The sequence below is a fragment of the Trichechus manatus genome, unplaced genomic scaffold (assembly GCF_000243295.1).
Source record: "Trichechus manatus latirostris isolate Lorelei unplaced genomic scaffold, TriManLat1.0 scaffold00004, whole genome shotgun sequence".
NCBI classification, from domain to species: Eukaryota; Metazoa; Chordata; class Mammalia; order Sirenia; family Trichechidae; genus Trichechus; species Trichechus manatus.
In genome coordinates, this window is record NW_004443940.1 from 19169293 (window position 1) to 19191643 (window position 22351).

At 42.1% G+C, this 22351-nt stretch overlaps 1 long non-coding RNA gene across 2 annotated transcripts; it reads right to left on the bottom strand.

The window, feature by feature from the left end:
* Nucleotides 1-3070: 3070 nt before the first annotated feature.
* Nucleotides 3071-12127, bottom strand: LOC111820984 (uncharacterized). 2 transcript variants are annotated; one of them, XR_002824473.1, is made up of 3 exons: nucleotides 11063-12127; nucleotides 9539-9627; nucleotides 3071-3975 (listed from the first exon to the last, which is right to left on the bottom strand). It is a non-coding gene; the product is annotated as an uncharacterized LOC111820984 (long non-coding RNA). The 2 variants fall into 2 exon arrangements; XR_002824471.1 differs by lacking the exon at nucleotides 3071-3975 and adding an exon at nucleotides 7970-8553.
* Nucleotides 12128-22351: the final 10224 nt, after the last annotated feature.

Consider the following 22351-nt stretch of genomic DNA (forward strand, 5'->3'; position numbering starts at 1 on the left):
ATTTCTGAAATGCCAGCATTTGCTTTTTGTTTTCTGGTGTTGTGTCTAAGCAAAGTAAACTTATATGGGTGCCAACAAGATAATGCCATGTTTTTGTGGAATTCCAAGGGATCAGTTCCCTTTCAAGAGGATTTGGAGGTAGTGTAGTTGGTTCATTAATAAATCTAAAAGTTGATCTCTATTCCAGGCCAATTATCTTCTCATGGAGAAAAGCTATTCTGTGTCTGGCTGTCTCAAATGTGTACCAGTGATTAATATATACTGGAATGAATGGATAAGCGAGTGTGACTAGTGCAACACTTCATGATCAATGTGCTAAAAAAAACAGCAAATAGCAAAATTATTTTGGGGTCTTAAATTCATGATGCGATTTGGATCTGCATGACTAGAACTGAAACTATCTGATCTGAGTCTGCTTCTTAAAGGCTAAGGGTCCTTTGACAATAAGGCAAGGGTCCCCTACGCCCCTCTTGGAGGGAGCTCTGTGGGAGAGAATAAAATATTTGCAGGAGACAAAGATCTGACCCTTCACAAAACCTGAGGAAATTGTGAAAAAAAATAGAATTTCTTGAATATAGTCAGCCTTCAGTTAAATATTCATTGAATATTTGAGTCGATTAGGACTGGACCCTTCATCCTTCATGTGCTGAAGAGCTGATGAAGAGCCATTTTTAATTTCCTAGCAACCTTGATATCACAGGATAGGAGAGAGGACCTCTACTCTTGAGTGGAGTTAGGAGAGCAATGAGGATCTTTGCTGACAGTGTGATATGCCTTTCTCCTTCCCCTCAACCTGTGGGACTCCTGGAGAAACCTCAGAGAAGGAGACCTGTTGACAACTTAAATTGTCTGATTTTAAATTGATCTTTTTCTCTGCGTGAGCATCACAATTTATGGTACTCTGTTAAACTTAGTGATTTTTTAAAACATTAAATAAAGAGGCTTGGAGAGAGGGATTCTTTCTTTCCTTTCACTCACTGTGAGAGTGTTTGTTACACTGAACATCTCTTAATTGCCTAACTAGTCAAACATGTTTATCCACTTGAAAGAGAAGAATGTACTGAATACCAAATACCTACTTTGGATTCATTTATTCAATAAAAATATATCAAGCATCTACTAAGTGAGGGGCACTGAAGATGTAAAGAAGAATTAAATAAGCACAGTCCCTACTCTCACGATGCTTAAACTCTAGTAGAAGGAAGCAAGTAAATACACAAGCAATTACAATATGGCACGGTATGTGCTACGACAGAAGGAAAAATAGTTTGAGAGCACGCAGGAGAGGCACTGACGCAGACTTGGGAGGTCAGAGAAGGCTCTCTAGGTGGAAGAGACATCAATCAGGGACCTGAAGGAAAGGGGAGTTAGCCAAGGATGGGAGCAGGCTGGCAGATGGAGGCAGTGGGAAAAGGATTCCCAGCAGAGGGACTAGCTTGTGCAGAGGCTCAGCACCAATAGAGAGTATGGCATATCTAAGGAACTGAAACTGAGCAGAGAGTTAAAGGAGGGGAGTGGCAAAGGAAGAGGCCAAAGACACAGGCAGGATACATCAGACAGGGCTTTTATAAGCCAGGTTAAGGTGTTGAGTTTTATCCTAATGGCATTAGGGAATTGGGGAACGACAAGATCAGATTTATACTTTTAAAAGATCATTTTGGCTACACTGTGGAGAATGGGTTAGGGTGTATAAGACTGGAGGCAGAGAGTCTAGTTGGAAAGTTGTAGAATAGTCCCAATGAAAAATAATGGGAACTCCATACGAATAATAGCAGTGGGAGTGGACAGAGGTGGATAGATTGAGCCATATTTAAGAGTAAAATTGGCAGGACTTTATGACCAATTGAATAAACGGGGGAGCCACAACAACAACAACATGGTTCTGTCTTGGGCAACTAGATGGGTGGTAGTGCATTCACTTTATTGGAATAACAGAAGGGAAGGTTTATAGCGGAAGAGAGGAGGATGAGCATAATCTGAGATTACTATAAAATATCCACGATGCCATTCTGTTGGCAGTTGGATATATGAGTCTGAAATCCCAAAGAGATGTGCCTTAGACATATAGATTTAGGGATCATCAGCCTGAGGTCCTACAGATGAGTGAGATCTCCCAGGAAGCTATGACCTAGACAGACTCCTGAGGGAGATTAACATTTAAGGAAAAGAGTGGAAGAAAAGAAACTCATACCAAAAACTGAGAAGGTGATGTCGGAGAAAGACAGATGCAGAAACCCAGAAGAGATCAATGGCATGGTAGCTAAGGGAAGAGAATGCTTTAAGGAGGGGTAGTCTACAGTGTCACATTACTGAGGACTGTTGTAGCATGAAAAAAACTCATAGTCTAAATTGAATTAAAATAAAGACATTTATTAAATGGTTTCAAGATGGTTTAAACCAGGAATCTCCACAGACCATGAAAATGGAACCGTGGAGACCAAGGAAAAACAATTACAAAGATATTTTTATAGGTCTGAAATAAAGAATGGGGGCTACGATATTTTGATTGGTTTACAGTGATTGAGGTCAGTCAAAGGTGGGACAAAGTAAAATGGGATTTTTACAATGATTGGTTTAAAGAGTTTTTGTTGACTAGTTACCACTTGGTGATATGTGCTTCGTTGATTAGTTACTATCTAGTGACTATAGGGAGTTTACAGGACACTTGCCAGACATTCATTTCTGGAAACATAGAGGTTACATAAAAGTTCCTTGGAAACAAACTGACAACATTCATTCTTGACTTAGTTACAAAAAGAAACATTCCCTTAGATACCAGATAGCAGGGAAAACTGCCCTTACTCTTTATAATTATTAACCAGCTCAGTTTTCTGGTTCCACAGGTTTTCTAGACAAAATGGATTCCAGGCCTAGACGCTATCTTATCCTCCCTTACTCTGGCCAGGCACCTCATCTGCTTTTAGGGTCTCCGTATCAGGAGCAAAATGAGGGCTGAGAAATATCCATTGGATTTAGCAACAAGGAAAGTGTTGGTGACCTTGACAACATCATTGTCATGAAGCAGTGGGAACAGACACCATACTCCAGAGGGCTGAGAAGATCCCAAGGAATAAGGAAGTGGAAGCACAGAAAAATCAAGTAGTTTGGCTATAAAGAAGAGAGAAGCGAGGGTGGGAAGGAGAGAGGGAAACAGAACTAGAAGGGGATGCAGGGTTGAAAGAAAGTTTGTGTTTTTACTTTATTTGTTTCACAGATGAGAGCAACTCAAGGATGTTCAAAAGTTGAAAGGAAGGAGCCAGTAGAGTGGGGAAGGAAGATAATGTATAGAGGGGAGTCCCTGAGTTGGGTGGAGGGAATAGGATCTAGAACACAGGGGAGGAATTAGCCTTCCACAGGAGAAGACACATTTTTGTATTGTAACTGGAGAAAAAAACGAATGGGTGTAGATAGAGTAATTGTGGAGATGGGCAGTTGAGGGGAAGTTCTTATCTAATAGTTTCTTATATTTTTTATTTGAAATAAGAAGTGAGATCAGCTGCTTGAAGGGAAGTGGAAGAAGGAGAAGTGTAAAGTTTGAGGAGCATGAAGAATTTGGAATGGCTACTGGAGAGAATTGAAGAAACCACCAGGCAGCACTGAGGGCCCAGTTGAGGTTGGAGAACATACTTTACATTGGCACTGATCTGCTTAGTCAGGTGATTTGACCATTAGCCTTTAGAACCCGCAGTATTGATATAAGGAGGCAGTTAGATTGATCCAGTTTTGTTCTATTAATTATATTGGGCTGCAAGTGGCAAAAGAGCTCAAATAATAGTTGCTTAAACATGAAAGTTGATTGTTCTCTTACCTAAAAGTGTAGGTTGAAGAACTAAGGCTGGAACAGAGGTCTGTCATGTCAGGAATCCAGATTCTAGCTCCTTGCTTTGCCATCCTCAGAATTGGGCTTCCATGTCATGGTCCTATGTGGTTTCTCCCGCTCCATCCATCTTGTTTGCATTGTAGCCAGTAGGATGACTGAGGACCAGGAGAAGGGCATATGTCACTTTTACTTACAGCTCACTGACCACAGTTGAATCCAATGGCACATCTAGCTGCAAGGGAGGCTGACAAATATAGTCTTTATTATGTATGGCAATGTGCCCAGCTAAATTACTGAGTTCCTATTTTCAAGAAATAAGAGAAGCCCAGATCTTGGGAGGTACCAAGAGTCACTGTCACAATCAGGATTTCACTGGGTAGGTACAAGAGAATGACAGTTGTGTTAGGAAATAAATGATATTGTCAAAAGGGTAAAGTAATAGGTAATAGTCTGAGTAGGGATTTAATACAGAAGGGAGCCAGTAAAGATTAGGAAGGAGCTGAGTGTCTAGTCATTTTCTTTCAGGTAACCATCCTACCCCCATGTGGCCTATGTACTTCAGGGGAAACTGAATCTCCACCTTCAGGGTGTTTGTGGTGATTTAAGCTATTGCTTCTTTGCAGGGGCACTATTGGCATTTTGGACCGGCCGATTCTTCATTGTACAAGACTGTCCTGTGCACTGCAGGACATCTAACGCCCTGGCCCCCACCCACTAAATGCCAGTAGCACTCCCAGTCATGGCAACATTTCCAGGTACTCCTAAGGGGGCAGTGTTGCTCCCAGTTGAGAACGACTGGTCTAAATTAACCATGGTAGTAACTGTACCAAAAAGAATTGGTCGATCTTCAACCATTTCAGGAGGTAGCATATGATCAAGAACTGATGGTACTGAAGGAAAAAGTTCAAGCTTCACTGAATGTGTTGGCTAAAAACAAGCCCCCAGGAAATGACGGAATACTGAGATGTTTCAACAAATGGATGCAACGCTGGAAGCCAAGAAATTTGGAAGACAGCTACCCAGCCGACCAACTGGAAGAGATCCATATACATGCCCATTCCAAAGAAAGGTGATTTAACAATGTGGAAATTATCGAACAATATCATTAATATCACACACAAGTAAAATTTTGCTGAAGATCATTCAAAAGCGTTTGCAGCAGTACATGGACAGGGAACTGCCAGAAATTCAAGTCAGATTCAGAAGAGGACGTGGAATGAGGGATGTTATTGCTGATGTCAGATGGATCTTGGCTGAAAGCAGAGAGCACCAGAAAGATGTTTACCTATGCTTTGTTGACTATTCGAAGGCATTCGACTGTGTGGATCATAACAAATTATGGATAACATTGCGAAGAATGGGAATTCCAGAACACTTAAGTGTGTTCATGTGGAACCTGTACCTAGACCAAGAGGCAGTTGTTCGAACAGAACAAGGGGATACTGCCTAGTTTACAGTCAGGAAAGGTATGCATCAGGGTTGTATCCTTTCACCATATTTATTCAATCTGTATGCAGAGCAAACAGTCTGAGAAACTGGAGTATATGAAGAAGAACGTGGCATGAGAATCGGAGGAAGACTCATTAACAAGCTGTGATATGCAGATGACACAACCTTGTTTGCTGAAAGCAAAGAGGACTTGAAGCACTTAGTGATGAAGACCAAAGACTACAGCCTTCAGTATGGATCACACTTCAACATAAAGAAAACAAAAATCCTCACAACTGGACCAGTAAGCGACATCATGATAAACGGAGAAAAGATTGAAGTTGTCAAGGCTTTCATTTTACTTGGATCCATAATCAACGCCCATGGAAACAGCAGTCAGGAAATCAAATGCCATATTGCATTGGGCAAATCTGCCACAAAAGAACTCTTTAAAGTGTTAAAAAGCAAAAACGTCACCTTGAGGACTAAGGTGTGCCTGACACAAGCCATGGTATTTTCAATTGCCTCATATGCACGAGAAAGCAGAACAACAAATAAGGAAGACTGAAGAAGAATTGATATATTTGAATTACGGTGTTGGCAAAAAATATTGTATATATCATGGAATGCCAGAAGAAGAAATAAATCTGTCTTGGAAGCAGTACAACCAGAATGCTCCTTAGAACCGAAGATGGTGAGATTTGATCTCACTTACTTTGGACATTGTCTTAGGCTGGGTTCTCTAGAGAAGCAAAACCAGTGAAGCATGGAGATATATATATATATACACACATACACATATATATATGGAGAGAGAGAGAGAGATTTATCTCAAGGAAATAGCTCACATGGTTGTAGAGGCTGGTAAATTCCATGAGTCAGGCATCAGGCTGGAGGCTTCTCCTGACTCATGTAGCTGCAGGGATAGATGAATCCAAGATCAGCAGGTAAGATGGCAGGCTGCTGGCTCACAGGCTGCAGAAGCTGATGAATCCCAAGATTGGCAGGCAATATGGCAGGCCACTGGCGTAAGTCCCAAGAACCAGAGGTCAGATGATGACTATCTAAATGCAGGACCCAGAGCAAGCAAAAGCCAGTGAGCTTTGCCAGAATGTCCATATATATTGGATGCAGGCCACACCCCCAAGGAAACTCGCCTTGCAACTTACTGATTGGCTGATCACATCAGATCACATCATGAAGGTAGTTAATTATATCACAAAATGGAGGATAACTACATCATTACATAACTGCCAAACTACATCATTATGTAACTGCCAAACCATTGAGAATCATGGCCCAGCAAAGTTGACATAACAACCTTAACCATCACAGACATATTATCATGAAGGACCAGTCCCTGGAGAAGGACATCACGCTTGGTAAAGTAGAGGGTCAGCAAAAAAGAGAAAGACCCTCAACGAGATGGAGTGACACAGTGACTGCAACAGTGGGCTCAAACATAGCAACAATTGTGTTTGGCACAGGACCAGGCAGTGTTTCTTTCTGTTGTTCACGGGATCACTATGAGTCAGAACTGACTTGAGGGCACCTAACAACAAGAAGTCCCACCTCCCTTGTGATTGGCTTAAGGGTGAATAATAATCCAGGGCTAAGCATATCAGCACATGGCATTCCCCCAGTCACCATGATTGCCTCAGGCTTTTCCAGTTAATGGGAGGACAGGATTTTTGTTTGGTGGTTGAAGACTCTCTCCTCAATCCCTCTGGACATAATGAGGAAGTACGTAGGCCCAATTGCCGTTGGTATCAAGTCTGTAACTACTAGGGGCGCCAGCCCTAGAATGAAGCTGACACTGACAGAAGCTGACACAGAGAGGAGAGACAGAAAGAAACAGTGTCCTAGTAACTGAACTGCGAGAGCAACCAACCCCAATGCCCTCTCTACTGCTGAGTTTTCAGTTACTTGAGCCAATAAATCCCCTTAAAGTTTAAACCAGTTAGACTTCAGATTCCAGTTACTTGCAAGTGAAAACGTACTAATTAATAAAAGAGCAGAGTAGAGCAGAGGGAGATTGGGTCAAGGAAGCAAGCACACAGGGAAGGATGCAAATGAAAGGAAGGGATACCATAGATGAATGGAGGGGCTTACATCTTGGGTAGAAACTCAGGAAAACACAGAAGAGGTATGCTGAGTTTGGGTGCACGACTTTACAAAAGTTAGTCTCTGTTCTCTTGGAGTGGGCTTGGGGGTAATCAGAACAGTGTCAGCGTTGTGGTAGGTATTTTTACCAAAGTTCTTATTTAATCTTCAGAATAACCCAGTGAGGTTGGTATTAATTCCAAAGTGTGGAAAAAGAAACTCGAGACTCACTCAAGGACCCAAAGCTAGTAGTTGGCAGAGGTAAACCCTAGAGAGTTTGACTTCAGTGTTCCAGGTCTTCCACAACTTCCCTCTTGCTACATGATGGCAAACGGGTGGGAATAACCAGAGTGGGCACAAATACTCCTCGTCAGTCCTTCCTGTGCTTCCATCCAGGACCACAGGCAAAACTGACTGGGTCTGTAGGATTGTTTTCCCCTTTCACAGGGATGGCACATCGACAGAATGTGCGGTGCTGTGTTTGTGTACAAAACACCGATGGGGCATGGGCTACCTGGGCAGACAAGACAGCTTATGTATAAAGCCAACGTTAACACAGGTGAAAAGAACAGCCACAAGGTGCACTGAGGAGGGGGAAGTGACTCAAAGATTCCTGGTGAGATGAACAGTATCTGATGTTAACTGTCAAGCATTGAATGTCAGACTTTGGCGCATCTGCATTTTTTCATTTCAGGAAATGCATTTTTTTTTCATTTTAATTTATTTTTTGAATAGTTAATGCATGCATGCAGTACATACTCAAAAGGTGTACAATGAAAAATGTCTTCCTTCTTCTGTCTGCCAACAATGACTCCATCCCCCTCCCTGGAGGCAACCACTGTTGACAGAATCATTCCTTCTCCTGCCCGCCCCTCATCCTTCGTCTCCTCCCCCTCTTCCCTTCCCTCCTGGCCTCCCTCCCTCTCCCTCTCCCACTCTTACTATAGGCAGGGTACATCAAGCTGAGTTTTCTTCATTCTGTAGCAATACAGACCCTCTAATGTAGCAAGGTTGAAATGTACACACTAAAAACCAGATATACCAAAAAAAACAGTAACTTTATTGTCTCGAGTAACTTCTTGCCGGAAAGACCTCATTCCTGACGAAGGTGGAAAGCACTTGATCTTGACAGGTAAAGGCATCTCAGTCACTTTCTGTTTAAAACAGTCTCCTTTGGAAGTTCCTCAGTGGATACCCAGGGGCTAAGGGGGAGTCATTGCTTAGGGAAGCACTAAGTTTCTGCTAAGGGTGATGGAAAAATTGGGAAGTGGATAGTGGTGATGGTTGCACATAATATGATGAATGTAATTAATGTCACTGAATTGTACGCATGAAAAAATGTTGAAAGGCAAATGTTTGTTATACATCTTTTTACCGTAATTCAAACAAAAAAAGTCTCCTTTGGGAAATCACTCAGTCTTTCAGCATTTCTCCCTCATCCAAGGGTTCTCTTGTCCCCCTTCCCTTTCCCAAGTTGTCACCCTGGTGGAGGGGAAGCTTACAGGGCAGAGGCAGAGGAGGGCCGCCTGCATCCTCCAGGCCCTTCCGGCCTCCCTTGCTGAGGAATTGGTCTCTCCTGGCCTTTGGGCTTGTGTTGATTTCAGTTACTGATAGCCACCGTCCCTGCCATAGCCCTCAGTGGCAAAGATCACACACCCTGACCTTCTAGGCCCAAGCCCAGTCCTCTTCCAGCCCATTCATCCTGTCAGCCTTCCTCTTTCCCCACTGGACCATCTACACGCTGGGCACACACCAGGGGAAGCTGAAGCACTAGCTCAAGGCCTCTCTTTGCCTCCCCACAACATGCCTGCTTCTCTGTAGCTGCCCCAATCCCAAATGGAAAGCAGGGTGAACACGTCTTCTGCTTTAGGACTCCCCCTCCACTCATCTGGGGCAACCCTGCACTCATACCCTCTGAATCTCCTCACTTCCTGCCTGCTGCTTAAACTTCATCTCCGTTTTCAGTCATGGGAAAACAGCGCTGACATCATATCCTGTGTTCTTCCCCGCTCTATCTGTGATCTGTTAAAGGGCAGTCCTCCAAGCTCTGCCTCATTAGTATATACAAATACATTTTTTTCTTTCTACAAAGTCTAGCTTTTGCTCTTCAAAAGCACTTGATTTCAAACTATTGTCTTGCTATGAATTTTTTCAAGTTCTATTTTGAAACACTAACCAATGACTTACCGGTTCTCCGCTGAGTTTTTTTCTCCCCGTGACTCAAAGTATGCCATTGACTCAATAGGTGGGGGAGCCACGTGGACAACGAGGGTTTGCTGGGAACGAAAATACACTGGTTTAATATCTCACAAATGTTATCTCCATTACATCAGCATAAGGTTTCCAGCGCCAGCTGAAGGGAAGCCAACGTCAGTGTGGTAAATGCTACTGAGTTTTCATGTGGTAACATGGGTGCACTCACTGCATGTGAAAACTTCATGGACCTCAAACTGAACCTCAGAAAAACAACTACTGATTCTTCCACTATCCACCCAATTATTCAGGCACAAACCTGAGTCATTCTGGTTTCCTCTCTTTTCTTCATACCCTGCATTGTATCAACCTGCTATTCAGGGCCACCAAAGGGAGGGGGAGCTTTTTTCTAATTTCCATAAAGGCACTGTATGGACCAGCAGCAGCCTTGTTCTAATATCCTACGTCAAGCCACCAACGTGTCACCTGGACTTCTGCCACAGTCTCATCCCTGGTCCCTCTGACTCTGGCTTCCTACAGTCCATTCTCCACTAAGCAGAGTTATCTTTTGAAATATAAATTAGATCATATCACCTCCCTGCTTCCTGGCCTTGGATCTTCCCATAGCTTCCCATCATTCTTTGATGTGGCTTTGCCTCCCTCTATAGCCTCATCTTATTTCCTTCTAAGCCTTCCATCTTACTCTGTTCCAGCCATACTGCCTTTCCTTCTGCCCTCAAACACACCAGATTCATTTCTACCCCAGGTCCTTTGCATGTACTATTTCTCTGCTAAGAGAACTCTTCCTCAGCCTGTCACACTGCTGTCTTCTTCTCAGCGTTCTGGTCTCAATTCAGATGTCACCAGCCTTTCTAAGTAGCCACACTGCACCCCCCAGAAACCCAAACCCGTTGCTGTTGAGTCAATTCCAACTCATAGCAACCCTATAGGACAGAGTAGAACTGCCCCATAGGGTTTCCAAGGAGCAGCTAGTGGATTCAAACTACAGACCTTTTGTTTATCAGCCAAGCTCTTAACCAGTGTACCATCAGGGCTTGGGTACCATTTATCATATCACTCTATAACTCTTCATAGCCCTTAATTCCTGAAAAGTATATTATGTATTTGTTGGTTTATATGTTTATTGCCAATCTCAGTGGCAACTGGTTGGCACATAGTAAGCACTCAATAAATATCTGTAGACTGAAGCCAACTAATTCCAACCAGAAGAGAGAAGAAGGTAATATTTTTTTTTAACTCAACAAGCTCTAAAGGGATACCATTTTATTAGTTTACCATTGAGAAGAAACCCAATTCTGCCTGTTTCTATGCAAAGGAATCATGATCAATGGGGCTTTCTGGTGAGAAACTTGGCCGAAAGATGGGACTAGAGTCTATATCAATGCCACAGAAAAGAAGCTTTTTCAAATAATCAAGTCAGATCAAAGTATAAATTGTCGGCCTCATTCACCAGGTGTAAAGTCTGAACAGTTTGCACATGTGTTTGTGTGTGCTTACCTGTTGCAGGTCCCCCGCTGTTTTAGGGCCCCTTGATTGCTCAAGCTTGTTTACTTGATTTCTTTCATTTGAAATGAGGCTGAGGAGACAGGGCTGATCAGAGGCAACCAGTAAAAACGGGGCAACATAAATGATTTTTCAACGCACGCTCTCAAACAACCACCAACAACCTTTAGGTATTTCTTGTATTTTCAAGACTGAAAAACTAAGCTGTCCCTTGATGTGTGCTAACAAATTTAAATAACTGATAACATTGGAAAGTTCTGAACAGCTGCACAAACACCAGAGCAGAGGCTTTAAAACTCTTGCTCTGGGTGACGTGTTTTAGAACAAAGATGCAGGGAAACGAGACCTCTTCTTAGTCACAATAGATGACGTGTCACAGGATCTGACTCTACTGTTTAAGGTTCATTTTTTATCCCGGATTCCTCTTTTAAAATGCATATATTCCTGGAAATATATTAGGCAAATTCATGAAGATATTGGAACTGATTAGATCCGTGTTCCTCATAGTGGGAGAGATTAGCATCGAGAGAGCCCTGAAAACAGAAGAAAGAAATGCAACAGGGAGGGCGGAAGTACCAACTCCGGCTTTTCTGAACCTAGAATGAACTCCTCTGGTTTAAAAAAAAAGATACAGAACCAAGATCATAAAGCGCTCGGCTACTAACCTCAAGGTCTGCGTTTCAAACCCACCAGCCACTCCGTGAGAGAAAGATGTGGCAGTTTAGCTACGAAAAGTAACGCCTATGGCAATTAGTTTTCAATTGCTGAATGATAATGGAAACTGCTCGTTAGCGCCCCTCCTCAAGGGGGATGTGGCCATCTGTCGGTGGGAAATAGCGCCTGTGACATTTAGCTTTAAATTGGTGAATGATCTCTGGTGATGGCCAATGGAAACTGCTCGTTAGCGCCCCTCCTCACGAGGCATCCAGGGCACACGCCCTACCCACCATACCTTACTACACCTCTGCACAGTGCTCCCGTAAAGATTTCAGCCTAGAAAACCCTGCAGGGGCAGTTCTACTCTGTCCTGTGGGGTCACTAAGAGTTGGAATCGACAGCAACAGGTGAGATTATAGAGGAGTCCCTGGGTGAAGCAAACAGGTAAGCGTTAGGCTGCTAACGGGAAGAAGCAGATGGCCTCAGGAAGAAAGGCCTGGCAGTCTGCTTCCAAAAGGTCACAGCCATGAAAACCCTGTGGAACAGTTGTACTCTGCACACGTGGGGGTTGCCATGAGTCGGAATCAACTTCTCAGCAACTGGTAGTTTTATCTACAGTAGCTGTTGTTGTGGGGAAATGATTTTACGAGTGACTTTCGTGAGGTGAGTTACTTAGTCTGAGAAAATGGTAGCCCTTCAGATTTTTTAAGCCTCAAGTGTTACTATGCACTATGAATTTTGATTGATTTTTTTTCAGTCAGGGTCTCAACAGGAAACAGATGGCACACTTGTATTAAGATAATTTGAGGAGGGTTTATTTTCAAAGGAACCATTTACAAGGGAAATGCGGGTTGGGTCGGTGGGGGATGTGTAATGGAATCACAAAGTATAGTCTAGGAACTAGGCGTTAGAAGCAGCGAAGTGATCAACAGCCGTAGGCTCTAAGAGACAAGAGGCAGGCAGAGTATCAGAAGCTGGAAGGGAGTGTCATTGGAGCACCTTGAGAGGAGCAGTGACTTTTACTCAAGGGACACAGCCAGCCAGAGGCAACCTCTTGAAAAAAAAGCCAGGGGAGTAAATACCTTGACTTCTCTCTTCTCACTCCCGCCGTCTTCCGCAAGGGCTCCCATTGGCCAAACCCAGCTGTAAGCCAGAGGGAGGCGAATGTGACAAATCAGACATTCACTTCCATTCTCTAGAAAATAACTCCAAGTGTAATTCTAGTTGATAGTGGTCAAAGGCATAAACTTCACATGCAAATAACAACATACAAGATTAATAATTTGTTTTATTGAACATATGCCTGTATTTTTTACAAATTTCTGGGTGTTTGTGATGTGTATATACCAGAATGTGGTTTGAAATAGCTTCTTAATATTTTCTGCCAGTCTGTCCTCTGTCTGCATAAGTTTGTCTGTGATGGCCTTCACTGAACAAAAATCTTTAATTTGGGCACAGTCAAATCGGTTAGAATTTTATCTTACAGCTTGTACTTTTTGGGTCTGATTTAAGTTGTTTTTTCCCATCCCAAAGTCACAAAGATTTTCTTCTATTAGTTGTATAGCTTTATAAGAGGTTATAAGGCACTCAAAATATGTCATTATTATTGTTGTTAGCTGTCATCAAGTCGACCCCATCCCACAGGAACCCCATGCACAATGGGATCAGGCCATTTTAATCCACAGGCTTTTCTTTTGGCTGATTTTCAAAAGTAGGTCACCAGGCCTTTCTTCCTAGTCCATCTTAGCCTGGAAGCTCTGCTGAAACTTGTTCAGCATCATAGCAACACACAAGCCCCCACTAACAGATGAGTGGTGGCTGCACTATTGGCCAGGAATTGAACCCAGGTCTCCCACGTGGAGGATGAGAATTCTGCCAGTGAACCACCACGGCCCTCCCGAACATTGTCTAACATACTACTGGTCATATAGACGGAGCTTTATAAACAAAAATTCTCCTTCCATTTCCAGCCCTGTTTCTCTGGTAGTGAATTGAATGGCCGCTCTGGTGTGGACTGGTTGGTGGCTAAGAGAGACCTTTCTGGTCTGGGCATGAGCAAGTCGGCAGCACGCTCTCTATCTACTCAGCTATTGCTCTACTCCAAGCCACCATTAAAATTATCTCACTGGACTTCTGCAGTAACCTCCTAACCGGCTTCCCTGCTGTTACCCTGGGCTTTCTCCTATCCATTATCAGCCCTGTTGCCAGAGGAATTTTAAGGTCTCAGAACAGTTCTGGCACATTGTAAGTGGTCAATAAATATTGGTTATTATTATTATCATTGTAATCATTATTACTACAGAGCTTAGCATTTATAACACTTACTAAAATAGCTATAAATGAATGAATATGTTTACTGTTTATAGTATTCATTTTACCAGTCAAAGGCTACCCAGAAAGCCTGTATTGTTTCAAGCCCACTTTTTATGAATCTTTTGATTTGTAAGAATCAAAGACTAAGAGCCTGTCCTTGATTATTCAGAATCTGTCATGGTTCTGAGATCATCATTCCACACAAGATGTAAGTAGCTGGAGATTGATCTCTATAGGCTCTATCATAAATGTCCTAGGATTTTTTTTTTTTAACTCAGCCTCTGATTTAGCATATTTTAAATTATTATTTGCCTTTTTTTCCATAGAAGTCAAGTGCATTGTATCCATCAGCGCCCAGGAGACAGAAGCCACATGGTAATGTGAGCAGGGAGAGTTTAATATAGAGTATATTAACCAGAAACAGGGGCAAAGAATACAGGAACAGTGGGTAATAGTGGATGCGGGGAGCAGCTACTTTCTCTAGGACAATGTTTCTCAATTTCTTTTCATTATTGTTCCCTGAAGGAGCCTTTATATATATATATATATATATTTCTTATTATTCCCCCCCCCAAGGAAGTTTAATACTACAGATATACTGTATATCTGTTTATTGGGACCCTTTGGAAGGCCACAAACCATTGTAATACTGAAGATATTTCAAACCAACAAGGAATTAAAACCTGGCATATCCAGGGAGTCTCTGCAAGTCAAATAAAGCACCCAATAGAAACAGTGACAAAGGTGAAAATAGCAGTTCACGGAAGTGGAAACCCAAATTCCTAAAGAAAGATTTTTAAGAGAAGTTCAATGTCACTAGTAAACAGAGAAATTCATATTAAAACTATCTGAGATGCCATCTTACAACCAATAGTTTTGCAAAAATTAGAAAGTTGGGCAGTATTTGGCAGTTATGGGAAAATGACAACCCTCGTGTGCTGCTGTACAAGTAATCTAAAGAGTACTTTGGCAGTATTAATTATGTGTACGTGTGTGTGTGCACACGTGCACGTGTATGCCCTATAACCAGGAATCCCTCTCCACACAAGTTCATAAGGAGACATATATGAAAATGTTCATCACAGGGTTGTTTGTGGTACAAGGAAATGAGAGGCAGCCTGGGGACCCATCACTGAGAGGATGGATACATTAAAAATATCAGACACATGCAACCACATGCAGCATTTAGAAGAAATTAGCTAGATGTGTGTAAAGCAATATGGATAAAACTTAAAAACAGAATCGGGTTAAAAAGCAAGAAACTGAATGAGAGCCTCTGAACAATATGGAATTTAAACACATACGTTAATAAGGCAACATTATATAAAAAAAACAACTTGAGGGTACATGTATACCCAAGATCATATTAAATACATTACAGTGGCTGCCAGTGCTGGGGGTGAAGGCGGAAAATAATAAAGTAAAATAAAACAGAAAAGGCCTCACGTGGATGACGATAGTGTACTGGGAGCTGAGGGAGGTGATTAACTCAAGTTTTTGCACTGAAAGTCCACAAGAAAAAACAGAAAGATTCTTGAAGTTCTTCATCCCACGAACGCAATGGTATGCCTGCTTTCTGAGATAGTCCACGCAGCTGTGTGAGCAGCCACTCCAGGCTCCTCTGTCCAGCTGCTCCTGCAGGTCTCCAGGGACACTGGAGCAAAGCACAAGCCCACGTAGAGTCAGAGGGTGGGAGTAAGACAGAGTGGAGGATACGCTTATAAAGCGAGGTCTATACAGCAGATGTCTCAATGCCGCCTTATTTATGAAAAAAGGAGTGTGGTGCGAGAACAAGAACAAACGTGCTATGGTGTCAGATCAGTGACACAAGCTTGGTTATTACCATCAAGCAAATATACATATATATATATATATATATATATAAAATCTGTATATATATTTGAAATATTATCTTACTATGAAAAGCAGAAGAGAGGAGACAAACAGGTATCTCCAAGTCATCAGCAAAGAAATTTAGTTTGCAAAGGTGGATTATTTAGTATTGTCAGGCAATATAAAATGCATATATGTATATATGTATATATACACACACACATATGTATGTGTATATATAAAATTTTTATTTTTTTTTTAAGTGAATTAATCTTAGGATTGTGTTTGCTTCAAATTGTCTTCAGTCAAACAGGAAACATAAAAGAACCTAGCTGGATTCCAGGCCTCTGTCTTTTTAAGGCTGCCAGGTCTGTCGTCTTGGAAAGAAAGAGTGGACAAGACTGAATTATTTCTTTGCTTTCTGAGAAGGGGCTTGTCTGACCCAAGTCTACACAGCTGCATACACCACCTGTGGAATGAATCTGTTGCCCTTTTCCTGTTAACTCTTTCTCATCTCAAACTGCCTGCCTACACAGAGGATTGCTGGGGATTCATATGGCTTTTGTTTTCCTTAGCTTTAAGACTCAGCAGCCACCTCACTTAGATTACACTAAAAAGTAACCGCAAACTGCTTTTAAATGGGGGTGAGGGTTAGGGGTGCGAAAGTGAGGGAAGTGGGGTGAATTCTTGATTTTTTGTGACGAATTATCACTTGATTCTTCCTCCGAGTTCTCTTTTGTACTTAAAATCCCTTTCTTTTGCCAATAAAGTGAGTGACTTTGTGAACTGTACTCATTCAGAACACTTAAATATTTGAGAATTTTTTTGGCTACCATTTTATTTCAAGATGGTAGACTCATCTGCAGATTTAACTAAAGGTATAGCAAGATATCCTTTAGCAGCGTGCCAAATTTAATTAAAGAAGATTAACTTGAAAAGTATATAAAGGCATACTACTGAACTAAAACTATCACACAAATCTTAGAATTTTACAGAAGAATTGAACCTTGGCAATCATTGACTATTTCTCAATCTCTTTCCCCCTGCCCCCATACTGTTTACATTTACAACATACTCAGTAACATCTCTCCTACATAATGAGTCTTAATTGGGAAGGACAAACACAGGTATTGTAGTTTGGAACTATCCCCTTTCTCCTTCCATATACAAGTTTATGAGATTTTAGAAACCATTTGGTGCTGACTGACGACAAAAGTAGAATGCTGGTTCACAGATCTCTCCTGTTTTTTTAATCAACCAGACTGCTGCATCTTGAACTGTCTGACATAAATCGAAGGTCCATAGGAGTCCCAGGGTAATGCAAATGGTTAATAAGTTGGAGGTTCAGGTTCACCCAGAAGTGTCTTGGAAGAAAGCCCTGATGATTGAACTCCAAAAGATCAGCCATTGAAAACCCTATGAAGCACAGTTTTACTCTGAAACACATGGGGTCACCATGAGTTGGAGTCGACTTGATGGCAACAGTTTTTGGTTTTTCATAGGGGCATGGACACAGAATAACCAAGTCTTGGTCCAAAGAAGAGTACTGAGTTCCTGTACATTGTCCAGTGCCCTTCTTACCTTACACTGAATTCCACACTTCTCCTGCCATGGGCTAAGTATTTAGTACTCAATTAAAATAACTTTTTTTTTTTAAACTGGATATTAGTATTAAAGTATTTAGTCAATGAACAATATTTACGATGTAGTATTTGGCTTTGAAATTTAAAAAAAATTATTACATGTATTCATGTAGAAAAGTTGTGAAACCCAGCCGAACAAAAAGAGAAATTATTTTTTCATAATCTCACCACCTAGAGAGAACAGCATTTTCCCATATATACTTGTAGTCTTGATTTTCAATCTTAAACAAGAATATTATACTTCAAACATTTCACCCAAATCAGCTTGTTTCTACAAAGGTGAGCTTCTGAGAAACCAGCTTGCCTTGTAAAGACACAGCGGTGTCACTGGGGTTGCTGTCACCCAGTGCGGTAACTCATGGTGTCACCCATCCCCATGGACCTCCTCCCAACCAGGCCCATACAGAATCCTTAGAAATATTTTATGTACTAATGTTACCCATAAATCCTAGTTCCCATATATCACTGCTTCTTTTCCTTTAATTACTACTTCATTCTCAAAAAAGTTACTGATATAGGTTCATAAATACTAATTATCACAATAATGTAGCTAAAACACCAGAAAATTTGACAAAGTCAGCGACTGTAAAAACACCGGCAACAATGAAAACAACAGCACATGTTTGTAGCGCGTGCAGACGAGACCACATGATCTGAAGTGTCACTGTAATTGGGTAGTAATGACAGCTCTGACCAGAGCGCGTCAGAAAGTTCAAAAAGTAAATTAGCATAGAGTTTTAGCCTTGTAGGTCTATTGATACATGTAAGCTGGGCTTACGAAAAACGTTTTTGTTGTTGTAACTACAGGGATATTTTTATAGACAGTCATTTTGTGTCACCCCCTCAGACAGTGTCACCCAATGCGGTCCACGCCCCCCGCACCCCTCCTAGTGACGCCACTGTACAGACAGCAGATTCTGCTCCAAGGGGAAGGAAGTGGCTCACATCCTGGCTAACAGGGGATCATTGTTACTCTATCAGAATTGGCATAAAGCCTTCTTCAGCCAGAAAGACAATTATGTGACAAAAAATCTAAGAGTCGGGTCTGCCTTAGGGGGAAGTGGCTTAAAAGCAAATTTTACTCACATAGGGAGTATGCTAGACATTTTACATACCTTCCCGATAAATTAATTCTTACAACCCATAAAGACCAGTGTTTGAATCCCAGTTGTTCCTTACAAGCCAGGTTACCAAGGATTAGTTACTTAAACCCTTGTCTGTCACAGTGTCTTCATTTCATCTGTTAAATATGGAAAATGATAGTACCCACCTCACTGGGTTGTTGCAAAGATCAAATGAACTATTACAACAGAGGCCTTAGTGCCTGTCCTACAGCAAGGTTTCAACAAACGGCGGCGGCGTTATTGTTGTGGTTGTGGACCGACATGAAGACTATATGAGATCCTCCTGCCACACTTTCGAATGACTATTTAATAAGTAGTATTACAGGGAGAGTTTGTTCTTAACCACCCATCATTTCATCTGGCAATTCTCCCTGGTTTTCCTCTAGTCCAGCACTATTCTGTAGAACTTTCTGGGATGATAGAAATGCTGAATAATCTATGCTATCTAATATGGTAGCTGCTAGCCTACTGTGTCCTACAGGGTCGCTGTGAGTCAGAATAGGCTTGACGGCGCGAAACAACGACAGCCACATGTGGCTAGTGAATATTTGAACTGAATTTTTCATTTTAATTTTAATTAAATAGTCACAACTAGTCCCTTGATTTCTGTATGTTCCTATCCCTCTCTAATCACCCCTATTTTCTTTAGGTACAAAACAGATCCATCAGCAGGGACTTTAATAAATGCCTTGTCATTCACACCAAGTTTTGAATAAGATTGTTTTCTACATGGTACCTTCTCAATAAACTATTAAATACAATTCTACCATTAAGAAAACAAAACAAAACTGGACATTTGCCCAGTGTCAGGATTCTCTGCCAACCTTGACTTTCTTTCCACTAAGTACTTTGCAAACTTGAATACGAATAACTTAATAATAATCTCAACAAAACATTTGGCAGATTAACTTAAAAGGCTGCTTTACAGCTCTGGAATAGGGGGGACTTCAGCTGTCAAACGCCCTCCCTCACAGTACACAGCAGGATAATTCTTTTTTTTTTTTTTTTTACATTGAAATGTATTACTTCTTTTTGTTTATTGTTGTAGTTTAAGTGAAAGTTTACATTTCAAGTTAGTCTCTTATACAAAAATTTATACATACATTGTTATGTGACCCTAACTGCTCTTCCTGTACTGTGACAGCACACTCCTCCTTTGCACCCCTGATTTCCCGTGTCCATTCAACCAGCTCCCGACCCTCTCCGCCTTCTCATCTCACGTCCAGACAGAAGCTGCCCGTTTAGTCTCATGTATCTACTTGCGCTAAGAAGCACACTCTTCATGGGTATCATTTTATGACACAGCAGGATAATTCTTGATCTGCTCCAATTCTATGTTGTCGGGACATTTCTGAACCTTCCTTAGGTACTCTTGCTCGGAGCCCCCTTCTAAGCCTCCAAATGATGCCTTTGCCCACCATGTTTGGCCACTGGAGTCTGAACTTGACCAGGCTCCCTGAGGGCAGCCACTGAGTTAGTCAGTCATTGGCCGTGGGACTAAGCCTCGCCAAGTGGGCCCACACCCCCTTTTCCAGGGTCCCTGCTCCTCATCCCAGTGTGATAAAGCCAATCTCAACTCAGGTCCTAAATAAATCACCTGACTCTTGTATCAAGGAAAACCTATAAAACCAAAACCAATTTTGCATTAGGTCCCAGTAGCTCTTCCTTCTCTCCCGGGGAAAGACTGCCACCTGGTGTAATACATTAGCATCGTTCCACCCACCCACCCTCACCCCAAGGTCACTAAATATTCACTTTCTCCATACAAAATGAATGTGTGCACAACCCCACCTGCCTTCACCTGTGTGTCAGGAGTGTAAAGAGAAGGGCAAACCAGGCGACATTCCTCTTAAGTGCCGTCATGAAGGGCAAAGAGGCAAACTCATCCATGTGAATGGTGCCCAGAAGGAACTGGCATTACTGTAACTCTCTGAATAAAAGAGCATCCTTTCTTCAGCGCTCAGCAGCAATGATTTTCAAATTGGCTCATAGTGGCCTGCAGACAATCTGTGCTGTGGACAGGCTTATTATTCCTCAACCCCTCTAGTTCTGTGTATCTTTATCTATTCACCACTGCTCTGGCCAGTCTCTGCAGGTGAAAGGAAGAAAGGAAAATGAAAAATGATACTTTTCAGGATGGCATTCCTGAGCCCTGTACCCTGACTTCCTCTCAAAATCCCAAATTGCTCCTTGGGGGCCAGGGCTAGTACAATGCCTATCTCATTATAGAAAGTTTTGTTTGCTTGCTCATTGGTTCTCAGGCTTCATGGTTCAGACAGTGTGCCCAAGAAAAGGAAGAATATTTTCAAGACTAAGGAAAAACACAAACAGGAATGAGGTGCTGGTACAGGGCCTGTGACTTTACTCCCCATACTCTCCCAAAACCAAACAAAAACCAGTTGCCATGGAGTCAATTCCCACTCATGGTGACCTCGTGTGCAGAGTAGAACTGCACCATAGTATTTTCATGGCTGTGATCTTCTGGAAGCAGATCGCAAGGTCTTTCTTCTGAGGCTCCTATGGGTGGGTTAGAACTCTACCATTTTAGTTAGTAGCCAATCACTTAAACATTTGCATTACCCAGGGAACCCTGTACTCCAGAGCATCCCTTTTTATGCTACCCACCCCCACCTGGATGCCATTCATCACCCACCAGCAGCTGTGGTCTACCCCCCCACACACACCCAACACACACACCTTTTACAAATAAGTTCAGCTCACCATTATCTTCCCCGCAAAAAAGCTAGCATCATCTCCCTGCCCACCACTGTCACCCTCCTCCCTAAATTATGCCTTTGTGTCTGGGAACTTACCAAACATAAAGAATTGCTTAAAGATTCCAATGTTACTTAAGCTTCAAATATAAGTAGGCTGACATTTACAACTAAATATTTAATATCCAACAAGTTTGCAATATGAGAAAAATAGGACCAAGAACAAAAAAACACCTGGGCAAGAACAGCCAAAAGAAGAAGGGTTAGGATCTGTGGCATTGACAGTGCTACACTGCTGACAGAGATGAAAACGTTTGCCAAGCTCTTAAGGAAGCTGACTTATTTTCCTCACTGTAAATCACTGGATAACTCTACACTACCACCCTGATGTCGCCCACCTGTATTCAGGACAGGAAGAAGCAGGCTATAGAAGCAGGAAATGACAAAAATGTTTTTGTTAGAGTGAGAGAAGGCTTAAAAAACGTCCATCAATAGTCAAAGAAATAATGAACCGTAATAGTATTGGCTACTGCCACACATTTGTGTGTGTGTGTGTGTGTGTGCATCGTTTTCAAATAAGCTTTTAAAAATCAAAATTTTAGGGAGGTCGGGCCTAGACGGCACAGTAGTCAGGTGTTTCCTGTGGTCCCTCTTACAACAAAGACTCCCCAAAAAAGGTGAATAGATTATATATGACAATCTAGGAGCCCTGAACATCAAAGACAAAGTTCAGGAATTGGACTGGGAGGGAGAGATGGTTCAGAAGCAGCGAGGAGTTGCCAGACCTGACCCAGCAGGAACTGCCACCCTGATCCTGCAGGCTGGATCAGCTGGTGCACGTGGTGAGGCAAGCAGTGGTGCCTGGAACGCATTTACCACATCAGGAGAGATTGAGCGGTGGAGAGTTGGCTCAAACCTCCAGAACCAGTAAGAAAAGTCACTTGATCCATGAAAGATAAGTACAAGCGTCTAACCTACAATGCAGATAAAAAAAACAAA